Source organism: Ascaphus truei, chromosome 14 (assembly GCF_040206685.1).
Source record: "Ascaphus truei isolate aAscTru1 chromosome 14, aAscTru1.hap1, whole genome shotgun sequence".
In the NCBI taxonomy this organism is placed as follows: domain Eukaryota; kingdom Metazoa; phylum Chordata; class Amphibia; order Anura; family Ascaphidae; genus Ascaphus; species Ascaphus truei.
In genome coordinates this window covers 35814224-35829526 of record NC_134496.1, presented here as the reverse complement: position 1 = coordinate 35829526, position 15303 = coordinate 35814224, and the positions used below count along the sequence as shown (strand labels likewise).

General features: G+C 42.4%; 1 long non-coding RNA gene across 1 annotated transcript in view; it reads right to left on the bottom strand.

Annotated features, from left to right (window-relative positions):
- Positions 1 to 204: 204 nt before the first annotated feature.
- LOC142465406 (uncharacterized) overlaps positions 205 to 15303 on the bottom strand; it is a 57113-nt gene continuing 42014 nt past the window's right edge. The window contains exon 3 of the long non-coding RNA XR_012787874.1: positions 205 to 445. This is a non-coding gene — a long non-coding RNA (uncharacterized LOC142465406). The remainder of the gene's footprint in view (positions 446 to 15303) is intronic.

Genomic DNA, 15303 nt, shown 5'->3' with positions numbered 1-15303 from the left:
ATTATTCACACAGAGTAGATTGGCTGCATGGGTTAAGTAAAGGCCTGTTTTGTGCATAAAAAACCTTGCAGCCCATCAGGAAGGAGTTCCATCATGTAACAAGTTTTCATCATGCAGTGAAAGATTCATCCTGTAACCAGACTTAACAGCATAACTAGTAAGTGTATTTTTCGTTGTAATTGTAAATAAAGCTGTGTATGTTAATTCTGTAAATAAATTACAATTTATTTTATCTCTTGCTTTGCTCAATCAAAGGATCCGGGTATTTTGGTGTTAAAAGCGCTGGTCTCTCGTGACAGACACTTCCAGGACAACAAGTACGCTGAGGGAACACAGGCTGCAAGCAAGATATTTCTGCAGGCCTCAGTCTGCTGCAGGTTTCTTTTAGGAGTGGTTGTGGTGCTGCAGGGCACTCTGTCAGGCAGGATGCCCTCCACTCCTGCTGCTTCAGGGGAACAGAAAAAAGACAAACATACTCAATGCTACATCCAATGTGGCAAAATACAGTTAAATACTTCAATGTTAGTATTCTCATGAATAAGTGTCCTTTAGTTTAACCCTTTAGCCAAAGCATTATAAGCCTGCAGCCACGTCACAGCATGACCAGTATGCAGGGCCTAACACTACCTGTAAAAATTCTCATTTACCTCTGCAGTGGAGGGAGAATGGCCACAATGGACCTGTCCTGCACAGGAACATGGAAAAACCTGCTACTTAAAAAGGTGGGTTCTGGGGTTAGAGATCGCTGGCATTGTGTGATTATCAGGGGAACAGAAGGCTGAATAGCCTTGAAAGCGTAATCAGGCTACTTTAAAATCCAAACATTGTGCTGCTTGTGATGTGAAGCCTGCTTCTTATTATGCAATGATTGTATTAAGAAGTTGGCTGACGATGAGGGTACTTCAAGCTTCGGTAGCTTCATCGACTGGATGATGACCTCTCTGCTTTAATCTTTTTAAAAGATGGAGTCCCCCTGAAGATTAAAGAGATACAGATCTCAGACCTTGATACATTTAGAAAATGAGAGCATCCTGGATTCCCACAATCAAGGAGGTTTGGGAGAATGTTTCTCATTTGAGAAAGGTGAGGTTGAAGACAAGTCTGGATTCTTTAAATTTGGATTCTATCAATTAGTTGTTTAAAAATATGAGAGCAACCTTGAATATCGAAGATACCAAGGAAGTATTTGAAGTATTAGACCAGGCATTAATTTCCCTGTGGAAGTCTAACAACTCTTTGACCAGGACATTTCTTACTATGTACCCTTTTCATGAATAAGATTGTAGAGAATGGAGTGTCCCACCAAAGGTGAATGCTGTAATAGCCAGGATAGCAAAGAACAATATCATACCATTGGAAGACAGATAATCTTATGGGACCCGATCAAACGTCATACGGAAGGTGTTCTACGCAAACAATGCTCTGCATTATAATAACTTTTAAGCCAGCTACTGCAATGACGTGTATCCAGAATGGTGAGGATGTAGGTAACTAAAAATTGAGGTAGGTACCTCAAGACAGAAGCTACTGCGAGATTTCTCTAATCTAAAGGTTTGATTGATTTCTCATGTGAAGCATTCATAAATGTCATCCGGTTGATAGCGAGATCATCCGCTCATTGTATATAAAAAAGCAGTATTTCATAGTCTGTACCCCCCAGGTACTATCATACTAAGTCACTGTCAATGAAGCATACTGAGCTGAGAGGCATCTTGTAATCTCAGTCGGGAAGTTACCTGTGATTCAAATGAAGTTGACTTCGAATTTTTAATCACAGTACAGTTGCCCTTTTTTAAAAGCCAAGATGATTTCACTCCAGCTGTTTTGAAAGCTGTAATTCACAACACACATCTAAGGTGGTGTTTATGCCAAGTCACTGTCTAAAATCCAGTCCAATGCACCGTAAAACATTATTAGTTGCGTCAGAGCTATTTGATGTAAGAGTTTAAATTAGTATGGCTCAATTATTTTAAATTATATATTTTTTTGGGGGGGTGGGGGGGGTACGGTAAACAACCCATAATTGGCACAGACAAAATAGCATAGAGTGGCAGGTTTTAGTCTTAGCCAGGGTTTAAACTTGGATTCAAGGAACATTTATCTCTATTGGTATCATATCTCCGTATTGTTTAATTATCATTTATGCCCATATGGAGCTACAGGCATTGTACAGGCACAAGACTTCTCCCTCAATTAGCTAAACCTTATGTTTGGTGCTGGAGGTACAGAGCGATAACATTACTTGTTCAAAGCCAGAATGCATAGTTAGTGTAAGTGGATGAGATTGGAACTCACACACCGGCTTGTATAGTGAAGACCAAACTTCAACCATTACTCTATATGCAGCTTCATGTTACTTAGATACCTAATATGCTGGATTATGGATTGGAAGATAACGAATCTCTATGCAAAGTGTTTGACTACAATTCAACTACAATTGCGTCAACAAAGCAAAAAGTCAAACACAGCTGGAGTTCGAATTTAGAAAATGCACACAAAGGCCCTTTTGAGAGATATAAATAACATGCTGACCATTACATTTGTTACACTCAACGTTAATGTTTACAGATTCTTTTTCTAGCTCAGAATGCTGCGACCAGAATCTAAAACAGAGTCAAATGATTAGGAATATTGAACCGCACATACCACATTCTATCAAACACTTCACGTTTGAAAAGGACAATTGAAATGTGTTGACTTATTTTGCACTCTGTTGGGTTGGATGGAAAAATGCCCTCATAATGCGTGGCACACCCACAAGGAATTAAAAGGATTGACTTGTAGGAAATAAATATAACACTCGCTGCCCAGCTCCTAGGGAGATTAGATAAGTGCTTGGCTACTAAGCAAGGTGTACCTCACTTCAGGTGTTGGATTCAGGTGGCTGGGCGATGAGATATGAGGGTGAAAATGATGGACGCAAGGAACTTTTGTAGTTCAACTCAATCTTTATTCCGGTCCCCAGGCACAGGGACACATCACACACATACTGTACTCGACATAGTTGTACGTTGCTATACAAACTCTTAGTTACTCATTGACACAGTTCTTCTCTAAGTGCCCACTCTTAACATTCAAAGGGAGGTGCAATCACTTGGTTGCATTACTTGCATTGGCCCGGGCCCCCCTCAGATTAACATCCATTGTACTCGGTCTACTTTGGTCCCTTACTAGGGTCCTAGTCGGTTCTGTGCAGTACCTGTCACGGGAGACCCGGCAGTTTACACCTTTTTATACCAGGATCATTCATTGAGCAAAACAGGTAATGAAATAAATTGTAGTTTATTCACTTAAATAGGCATACACACAGAGGAACACAAACTACAGGCAAGAAGACACACTTACTTGGGAACTGGGGTAAAAAAAATCAGACTTTCCTAGTGGCAGGGGCTTCTAAATCTAAAGCTTACCCTGTCAGGGACCTAGCCTGAAATGTCCCGGAACTGAAATCAGCCTGCCGTTCCAGACGCCACCGCTACCCTGTCTCCAGAGGACTGGAATTTACTTGCTAGAATCTGGAGACGCTCTGAGTGCGGTAGGCCCCTTTATAGATTACCATGTCCTATGTTTTAACATGGACTAAAAGTGTGGGAATATTTCCCACCAGTCAATCAGACAAGGGTTCATCTGGCTGATGATGTCAGGGAAAGGGCATGGCTATCTGCGGGCAAGGCTCCGCAGAGTCTGAGAGAACCACAATAGCTGTTGGGGCCTTTTCCTCTGCCCCTCCTTGCTACCAAATGGCCCGACACCTCTGACATCCTGGGTCCCCTTTGAGGCCAGATGAATAAGGCAGACATCATGGCTCCTATGCAAATGCTTAGGCTGACTGCATGGATTTTTATACATACAGTATAACACTCTATGAACCATACTTTAATAAATTATAAACCTTGGGGAACCCTATATACATGTGGGAAATTAGTTGGGGATATCTGGGCTCAAAAACCAGGAGTCTGGGGACACGGTGCAGCCCCAATGTAATTCACCCCGCAAACCCACAAATAGTGCCTGCACGCCGGGGAGAATCAGAGGACCACCACTAGCTGAGCCCCCCGAACTCCTGCAAACACAAGGAATAAATTTTTGCCCAAATATCCCACCTAAAATTTACACTCCCAAAATCTGGAGTTTCTACAACACATGGAACCCCAAAAGCCTGTAAACAGGTCAGGTTTTTCTATACTTTACAGGGGACTTCAATAGCCCACAAACCCAATACAGGTTCTGGGACACCTTGGCACTAACTGGGGTACCCCTATGTTACCATGGGATCCCCGCAGCTACAGGAACACTTTTCAACCCTGTGCCTCATTTACTGTGCACAAAGCATATATGTACTTGTATGTATGTATGTATTGTATTGTATGTCTTTGTTTATATAGCGCCATTAATGTACATAGCGCTCCACAGTAGTAATACACGTGGTAATCAAATAAATAACAGATAATATTAATAAAAGATCATGGGAATAACTTGACACACTTTGTTAATAAAATATATACTTTAAAAACCTAAGCCTTTCAGGTATGGGAAATAGAATTAAAAGCTGCACTTTATTTTTCACTACTCATATTCCCCACACACTATTGCATAGACTTAGTATGGATGCTAAGAATCCCCTCACAACCATATATGTATGGCTGGAGCACCTCAGAACCCCTCTGCCGGTTCTGAGTGACCTGGACATTTACTGGGTATCCCTATTAACCTTGGGACCCTTGGCTGTTTAAGGGACACCTACCATCCCTATGCCCTTTTTACCTGTCTGGCTGTGCTGAAGCAGGGAACCAACCCATGAACCCCTATATAGGTTCTGGGTGACATGGGCAGTAACCGGGTATCCCCCTTAACCTAGGGAACCTTTATAGTTACAGGGACACTTTGCATCCCTATGCCCATTTACCTTTCTGGGCTGTGCTGAAGCAGGGAACCAATAGTGGTGAGTCGCGAAAATGTTTTCAAGGGGAGGTATTGCCGGGACAATGTGCCTACATGTATCCGTGAATCAAGCATGATTCTCTGTACATTTTTGGGGTATCCATCAACTCTGGACCCCGACTACCTGGACACATTCTGACAACACTTTCTCCGCAAAATCCCCCTTGAAACTCATACCACAGCAATCTCTGCTTGCTGGCATCCCTGGGAAGACAAAAACACATACAATCCTTTTTTGTCGCACAACACATTTTACGCATTGCACAGTACTGGGCTCAAGAGCTGACTCTTCTTGAACCCTTATCAGGGGTAACCAGATGGGCTTAAACCTTTATTTGAGAGCCTGGTTACCCCCCTACTGTCACAGTACCAACTATACTACATTTCTGATTGGGAACTGCCACTTCCCTACTGATTGAGGAGAATACGTAGTTGGATCCGCCTGTAGAGCTGATCTGCTGACATCCGGGAGCCCTCTGCATAGGGCCCGCTGTGGCGTGTGTGTCTCTCCATCTGTGGAACCTGCGTGTTTCCGTTGGCGATCTAATTGGGATCCTTAATATAAGTGCACTGCCCGTATCTGTAGCATCACAAACAAGGGTGGGCTGATCTCTTCTACTACTTCATGAACATAATCCTTATCTACACTCCCCGAGGCTCCTCTCCTCTTTTCCTCCAGGAACCTGTATTCCAGAATCTTCCTCTTATCCTATAAACTCTCCTGTGTCGTGAGTATCCCCATGGAAACACAGGGTGTGGGCCAGCATATGTTATTCTGCTATTAACCCCTTGCAGAAAACCGGTAACCCCCTTGTGGTGGGGTTACATAACCAAGTGATTGAAATACATTTTCTGAAACCCGTTTGTTTGTTTATCTTGCTTGCTTTCACGGCAGAAAAATAATGTATTTTACAGATTAGACCAGCAGTGCGCAAACTGAGGGGCGGGAGAATTTCTAAGGGTGGCACGGGCGGTTACAGAGGCCCCGCGCTCTTCCCCACGGCATTTAAATTAAATGCTGGGGGAGGCGTGAGGCCTCTGTAACTCACTTACCTGCTGCCAGCTGGGTCTTCAGCGACGCGTCAAATGATGCCGCAGGGTAATGTGACGTCACGCGTCACCATGGTATCGCGCGTCAAATGACGCGGTGGGGTCACGTGACATGACGTCACATGACCCGCGACGTCATTTGACACAAGAGACATTGGTAGAGGGGGGCGCGAACGCTGTGGCTCCCAGGAAGGGGGCCGCAGCTCAAAAAGTTTGCGCACCGCTGGATAAGACTGTTCGGTTTAAAGGGGCAAACTGCCTTACTTGGATCCCTCTCTGCAACGAAAGTGACATCTTTCACTGTAAGATGTTTGGTTTAAGGTATTTGAATAAGTTGGTGGTTATACAGGCCACACATACTTCTTTTTGCTTAAACTCTTTGCTGACCAAGATCTTACGCAATCTAAACAATTGGTGTCACAAAACATTTAAAAATAACATTTTCGGAAATTGCTGGCCCGCTGCCACGGCCTGACCGTGAATGAGTTAAAGGTACAGTTCCACTAATTATTTTTTGTAATTAAATAAAAAATATGACTTGTGAGCACATTCGCATGTCTCAGACAGGTCTGCAAACCTGCCTTTCCCCATTATCTCTTAGCTGTCGTTGAGTAGGGTTTGCTGGCCACGCACTTCTTAAACCCAGGCTGTGCTGAAAAGTTGTGTAATACGGCAGGCATAAGCTTATAGGGCTCCATGTTAAAATGGATTACAAGCAAAAAGTGACACAATGTGCTCATTTGCATGTTATTACCCAGAATCCCTGGCTGCCGGTGAAGCACTGTATGCTAAGGGATAATGGGGAAAGGCAGGTTGCAGACCTGTCTGACACGTATGATTGTGCTCACTAGTGGTATTTTTTGTTTACTGTACACTATACGGTGCAGGGTTTTTGTCTCTTTTTCACCCACCAGAAATTATATAATGTGTTATTTTTTTTCATAAATTGCTTTTCATTTCCCCTTTTTTCTTCTCTTACCACAATTCAGTTGGAAATGCTGCAGCACTGATGTCAAACGCTCTTTTGCTTCTTTAAAAAAATAATCTGTAATCATTGCCATTTTGTTAACGCTGAACCATTTCCCCCCCCCCACTGCATTATGCATCTTCTCACAGGTCGTGTTGGGCCTTTAGTGGCCGGCTGTGCTGGATAATATTTGCAAAGCTATCAAACACATTGTAACTTTTTTTTAAAAACATCGTTATATATACATCGCGAAGTCAGACTACACCATCAAATAGGGCAATATTTACTAAGCGGTGCTATATTTGAAGACATGTTCAGACGCTGGAAGGTGTGTTACGGATTAGTGCGGCTTTGTAAATGTCGAGCCAAGACACAGAAAACATGACTGTTGTAGAGTACACGATACATTGTGAAAGTCCTGCAGTATTTATGTACAACACTAATTAGCAGTCTCTTTTCCACATTAACGGGGTAACGCTATATTGCTCGAAGCAAATGTTCAGGGTGTTTTGGGCCGAAAATCCTTATTGACGTAAAGGGGCATTTTCACCAAAAAATGGCCTTAACGGCCTTTAACCCTTTAAGTAACCCAGGACAAAGTTACTATGTTATGGAGATTGTCACTCCGGTGGTCCCGTGATATAGCGACTACGTCATGCTCAAAGGGCTTGTTTTTTCCAGGTTAAATTGCGTCTTGCGTTCACATGGAGCGCAGGTCGTGATCTAACCACTGAGGAAATGAAGGAGGATCCCTCCTCTTCTGTTTCCTCCAAAATGGCCACCACGGTCACGTGACTTTGATTGAAAGCGGTCACGTGACCGCACACTGTGCCGGAGAGTTAATGAATAGCCTCCTAGGGGGGTCATTTTATAGTGTGCGATAGTGCCGATCAGGGACTGCCCCCGAAAACTCCCAATGACTGGATATGCATTTTCGTGTGGTGCTGCTGCTGCTACATAAAGATGAACCCCCAAAAGCTGATAACTGCATACTATGTAGAACTGCCCGTTCTGTTGTGAGTGCAAGTTGAAGTTTCTCTTTAAAAGCAAAACACAAAACCCCAGCAAGCTCTTTTTGGGAACCCCTGAGCCCCCACAAAATATATATGTATATAAGTGTCAAAAAGGAGTGCTATAGAGCGTGGCATGTGTATACAACAGACGACAGAGAAGCCCAATGCTACACCCAACATGACAAAAATATAATTTAGTTTAACCCTTTGGCCAAAGCATTGTAAGCTTGCGAGCCACGACAAGGCAGACCCTGCTCACAGGTCCTAACACTACCAGATAAAATACTAATATACCTCTATCAGGATTAAAATTCTCATTTACCTCTATTAGGAGGGAGAAAGACCACATTGGATCTATATCCAGTAGTGAGTGCAAGTTGGCGCTTTCTCTTTAAAAGCATACAGAAAATCAAACACTCCTGCTTGCAGCTCTGAGCTTCCCAACCAGCAAAGAGATCACATACAAAAACCCTGCTCTTGATTGAATTTTCTAAAGGTTTGAGTGACCCAGCTACTTGAGCGTTTCATTTCAGGCTCCAGTGAATGGCTCATGTGACTTTCTACAGACCTTCTACTTCTCCTTTTATTGTTCCTTTCTCCTTTCTATTTCCCTTTGCTAGACCAATGACGGAAGCTTTTTCTAATATTGTGTGTATCTGTGGCCCTGTGCTGGTTTCCACTGTAACAAGTGGCTAAGGCAGCGATTATAGTGCAGGCGTGCGTGCGCATGACGGAGCGCAAGGAGTCTCGCGTGCGACGGAGCGCAAAGAGTCTCGCGCGCGCCTGTCGCCCGACCGATCCGTGTACTTTGATGGGGAGGCGTGGCTGTGACGTCAACAGGCAGTCTCGCCCTCATTGGCTGAACCGCTCATATGACGCGGCCGTGGCACGAAAAAAAACTAAAGTTACAATCACTTAGGCCCGGGCCATACTGCCTTCGCCCGCACTGAAGCAAGCACCTCCGTGACATCACCCGCGTGAAGCGGGTGCGTTTTTCGGCCATGCTAGATGCTCCGTCTGGGGCGTGTCTAGGGGCGTGTCAGTGACATCACGGAGCTGGTTCGCCCTCCTTGGGCAATCCGCTCACGGGACCTGCCCGTCGCGCCGAGAAATCAGTTTCAACTGACACCTCCGTGTGGTCTGCGGCAGCATGGACTCAGCCTTAGGCCAGGTCCCCGCTGGCTACTGCAGCGCCCGCTGTGGGGGACGCTGCAGGGACAATAACCGCTGCACAATGGGACTGGCCCCCTGCGAGGGGGGGGGGCGCTGCACTGCGCCGACAGTGACTCCTGCTCGCAAGAGAATTATGAGCAGGAGTCGCGACGGAGCGCTAAGCCATGCCCCCCGGCGGTTCAGCCAATGAGGGCGAACCTGCCGGATGACATCACGGCCGCGCTTCCCCCTCCCCCGTCACCCCCCCACCTTCCTTTTGGTCTGCAGTTCCCTGCAGACCAGGGGAATTGGCTGCACGCGACGCTAGCCTCGCTGACGCGCGTGCAGCACAGATATTGTGGCCGCAGCCTTAGAGGTAATATTGAGGGAAACTGCACCTTTAAACCAGCATTGTACTGTCTGTTTACGGGGTACCAATATATTCAAAGGCCAATAATAGGAAAAATCATAAAGAGTCTGTTTGAAGTGTGAACATTGTTAAACTTCTAAAGGTATGGCACATATGAGAATTTAAAATATCATATAGATATGGCTCACAATAAATAACCTTGATAAAGTATACAAAAGTTAAGCAACTACAAGAAGGATAAAAATAGTTTAAAAACAACAACTTAGTAGCACTGTGTACAGTACATGGTTGGTGCTTTATAAATGCAAATATGCGTACATACATGAAGGCACTGATTTGTTCTTGGTAAAAAAAAATGTAACTTAGTAGAATTATAAAAAGAAGAACATCCCTAAAATAGATAATTTCATCACACTGTGGTTTGGAAGATTGTGCCATTTTGGGAAGGAACACAGAGTCCAAATGTTAACCATTCACAAAACCTGCAAAAGTGTAATACATGACGCATCACTTATCACCTCATTTGTCAAATACCTGCCATATCTGTCCATTCACTTTATTATCAGTCCAGCTATATAGAACAGGGGTGCTCAACTCTGGTCCTCACAGGCATCAAATGAGGTCGGGGGTCACGTCTAGTGATGTCACATGACGCCAGAGCGTCATTTGACGCAGCTGCAAGGTAAGAGGGGGTGGGGAGCTCCGGAGCAGGCCAGACAGGGGAGTGCAGTAGTAAAAGTTTACGCTCCCCTGATCTAGAACCACATCACTTAGAACAGAGGTTCCCAACTTCAGTCTTCAAGGACCACTAAGAGTGCAGGTGTTAAGTCTATCCTCTCATTAGCACAAGTGGCCCAATCATATTGACTGGACCACCTGTACTCAAGCAGGAGTATATTAAAATCTGAACTGTTCGTGGTCCTTGAAGACTGGAGCTGGGAACCTCTGACTTAGAAAATATGGTGTTAATGTCCTTATATATAACATGTCTATGCAAATCCTTTGCTTAAAATGAACGAATAATGTAATGATACTTCAAATATTGATATGATAAGACAGCACCTAAGTTTATGCGCACACTTACAGTACATCCCTATAAGTGAGAGTCGGAACCAACGTCGTTCACATACAGACTTTTAAACTCATTACTGCAAGGCATAATATTTGAACTTTTTATATATATTTGCCTTTTCTCTTTGACTGATTTCCTATCTGCATCAGAGGGGTGTCAAACATAAGCCGTTGCTTTGCGAGCCATTCTGGAGCTAAAGGGGCATTGTTACTGATGTCATAGGAGCCTGTCTGTAACGTTGATAAATGAGGTGATGTTCACGTGACCCAAGTTTTTTGTCTAATAGTGCGCAAAGGGTAGGAGAACCTGTGAGAATGTATGAGAAGATCAGACGCTGGGCGTTCTACAACGTCCTGATTTTTTTTATTATCTCGTACTTAAGGTCATTGGAAGGATGATCCATGAGGAAGATCCAGAAGTAGTTTTTACGTTTTACTGTTACAGTTTAACAGCGATAATCACCTCTCACACACTGTTACTGATATCCATTTGATGTTTTGGCAGCAGTATTAGACATGGTGGCATGTAGATTTGTCATAGGTTGGGATACTATTTCATCAGTGGTCAAATTAGCTTTTAAAAAAAGTCTGTGAATAAAAAAAGCTGTTATGCTCTGGGCTTTAAATATAGAAGTACTGGTACTGTGTTATGTACTTCAACATCTGCATATTATGGAGCAGCATGAATGTTCTTCACAGACAAACTTATAATGTACAGAACTTTTAAATTCACAGGTACACATGAACAATGATGTTTCACTGGGGGGGATTTGTTTGCCTTCCTCTGGATCAAAATACTGTAAATACCAATATAGGATAAGCATCGTCTAAATGTAACATAGGTTGAACTTGATGGAGATATGTATTTTTTCAACTTTATCTACTATGTAACTATGTAATTATGTAACTATGTAACTATGTAACAAGAGACCCGAGAGCTTTTAAAAGATCTGTGATATATAGACACAGGCAACTTACTTGAGTTGCCTGCGTCTGAATGTTTTCTATTCATTATCTACTGAGGATGTGATATTACGCTACATGTGGGGGACACCTATGCCAAGACTCCCTTAAGCGTTATTTCTCTGTTACCCTTATAGTTGAAATACAACCATTTCTTACAAGTATTCCAGACATGACATATCTTCTTATTATATGAAGGCCTGTCCCTAGTCTCAGCACCATCATCCTGCCGGTCTCTATTCCAATATCTGTAATATATTGTTTGATTTATGAAGAACTCTCACGTTGGTAAAAATAAAATGTGTAACAACCTATGATGTACCTTACTGATACTACTAACAGACAAAAACAAACAAACATATGAAACAATTAATAATTAAGACTATCTTATATAACCTAAGTGTAGTACTCCTATTCTAGCTTGTTAATTCTGCCACCGTGATGTACCTCAACACCGTCCTTAGATTCTGTCCCCGTCCTGGAGTTACCAAAGAGGGAATTATCTGGGCACTCCAAAATGCTGAAATAATCTCCATTTTGGCTTTAGTTTTGTTAAATAAATCAGGACACGGTGTAATATGTCATGTGTTGTTGTTCATCAGAGGTTGTATTTACCCAATTTTAAGACCTGCTAAGGAACAGATGATTGTTATGTCCTGATATGTAAAACCATAGAATTCAAAGAGTGTGTACTTTCTTTTTCACACAACTGTGTGTGTATGTACAGTATGTGTGTGTATGTATATATATATATATATATATATATATATATATATATATATATATATATATATATATATATCAAATGGAAATATTACTGTGTGCTCATTGGCATGTCTTAGACAGGTCTGAAACCCTACCTTTCACCATTATCGCCCAGCATACAGTGCTTCCACTGCAGCAAGGGATTCTGGGAAATGACATGCAAATGATATATATATATATATAAAAGCACTCACGTAACAATCCACTAATTTGCCTGGGTGCACTGATAGGGAATTGATATCCAAAATAAAGTTGAAACAAGCCCTCACAGGAACTTTGAACGAATAAAAGGATTTATTTAACACATCAACGTTTCGCGCCAGGAATAGGACTGAAATGATGCTGTGTTAAATAAATCCTTTTATTCATTCAAAGTTCTTGTGAGGGTTTATTTCAACTTTATTTTGAGTCTCTCTCTCTCTCTCTCTATATATATATAGCAGACAGTTACCAGGCACTCTCAGTACAAGGAGTAACAAAGGCATATATCAGATGCAGGCTAACCATATACTGGAAATACATAGAACAAAACGACAGCATTATTTCATTTTTGCAGGTTTATTCAAATCATTCAGATAACCCTGTAAAAAAAAAATATATATAATTTTGCCAGATTACGGTGCACAGTTTGTATTAAATGTATCATTTCTCATAACCTGAATGGTAGATATGAAATCATCTCAAACAGTCACACATTCCCAAAGTGTTACAAATAGTCATGTTTAAAATTCCACAGCTTGGAAAACAGGCAATCACTTAACAGATTGGAGGGAAGCCATTTCCCATTGAAAACTGAAAACGCCTTCAAATCCTGCGTTAACCACTTCAGCGCCAGAGGTCGCAGAAGGGGTTAATCAGCAAAAGTGAAATCACGTAAATTGATGGAAATTGAAGAGAATGACCGTTTTGTTAAGTTAGTCACCACTGTGGCAATCACGGCTCTGCTGTTTGGAACTCGCAAGATAATAGTTAGAATCTACAGTGTCAAATAGCCTTTAATTCATTTGATACAGTAAATGAAGTGAAGGCGCTAATGGAAAAACCAAAGTGTTTCCATGACACAGGTTAAATCAGAAATCTAAATACTTTTAGTTGTAAACCTGAGATTTACTAGAAGTTACCCTGACCAGATTACAGCCTGAGGTCACTTGCTGAACTTATACACATGCCTTAATGCTTCTCATGGATACTTCTCGGCTCTTCAGAAGCTCATTTTTTTCTGCACACCCAGAACTAAATCCGATGATGTCATTTCTGTTTGATCTTAACATGTTATTGTTTTCTGCTAAACGCTTTCTGCTTTTGCAATCATGGGACTTCTTTATGAGCCAGCAGTTTTAAAGATACATGGCCAGCTTTGAACTAGCGGCTGTTGTCTGTAAAATATTCAGGTTTGATAAATTGTACTGTACCCCGGGAGTTCTAAACCTGTCTGGCACTGACACAGCTAAAGGTGCTTTTATTCTAACAAACGTGCCAAAAACGAACTTTTATACATTGTTTCCACTTTCTCAAAATGTAGTCTTCTTTCTCTTAAAGCTGCAGTTCATGCTGTCATTTAAAAAAAATAATAATATTTTTTTCATTCAATATGTGCATCAATATAATCTACACACTGACAAATGATTAGCTAAATTGCCGATCGATCCGTTCTCATGTGATCGATGAGCGAAGATTCGGCTGGGGGTTCACTAAATTCACCTTGGGTCCTCTTCTGCTGCACTAAGAGCTAACGTTCTGTGAGGAAGATCATGTGACTAGGCAGGCACTAATTCAATTGGTTCACAGCTAGAGAGAGGGCAGTGCTCAAAAAGGTGATGCTGTTTCAGAAGAGGAAGGGGATGTGACTTTGTCAATGGTTGCTATAGGAACAAAAATGCTTGTTACATTAGAATACATTAAAAATGTATTTTTTTTAAATGCTAGAAGTATTTTCTCATAGTACAGAATTGATTTATTTTGAAAAAAAAATGTAGGATATTGCTTGAACTGCAGCTTTAAATGTTAATGTTTGTACTGTATAATGTTGGAAAGCAGGCCCCTACAAAAGTAACCATTTATATTACATAAACAGACACAAATGGACCAGTGATTTGTGGAAAAAGGGGAAGTATTATCCATTCAGCCATCCTAGCTGTTACATACACAACAATGGGAATGCAATGTAATATGTGCTAAAGGACTACTGATTTCATTACTATAAAAAATACATAGGTATTTGTCTTTGCTTCTAGAGATTGTTATATTGTAGGCGCTGGTGCGCGCGCGGGTGTGCGCCCGGTGTTGTACTCACGTGGCGTGCGCGTTGAGTTGTTAGGGTGCAACCGGCCACGTCACAGCGTTAGGCCGCGCTGTGATTGGTACGTGGCGTGGCAGCAGCAGTGCGAAAATACAATTTTATTGTAATTTCCCAGGTCTGCCGCGCCACCGCTCACGGCCGAGCGCGCGCGTCCCTAGTATAGAAACGTCTGGCTAAACACAGCCAATTCTAATTGATGTGTGCGTGCACGGTAGCACACGTGCACGCACTATATTACAGGCCTAAGATGTCAAGGCTATCGTCACTGCAGAGCTTAACCACTCCAGTGATGGAAGTGCCTACAACACCTTACCTAACAGGTGGTGGCAAGACCTTTATGAATTTAAACTATAAGAGAATAACCAGGGGCACAAATTCAAGGTTAAATAGATATCCATGTTGCGGACCCAACAAGCCTCAATCGCCATGTGCATCTCAAGCCTGATACACAACTAACTCCTTACAATGATAGTGAGACCACTCTGGAAGTCGAATGACTTCCTTGTGAACGTTCATTGGTTCTTCTGCTTTATCATTCATGCTGTGAATTATTGTGGAAAGATTGAGACTAGCAGAAGGTTGGAGAGTGTTTGAGCCTTTTTGTTGTTGGGGATAGGGAAGTAACTGTGTGTTCCAGCAACATGGCTTGGACCAGTGCTCTCCTGAACTATGGTATGAGTGACAAACAGCCATCTATGCTATGACAGCTGGG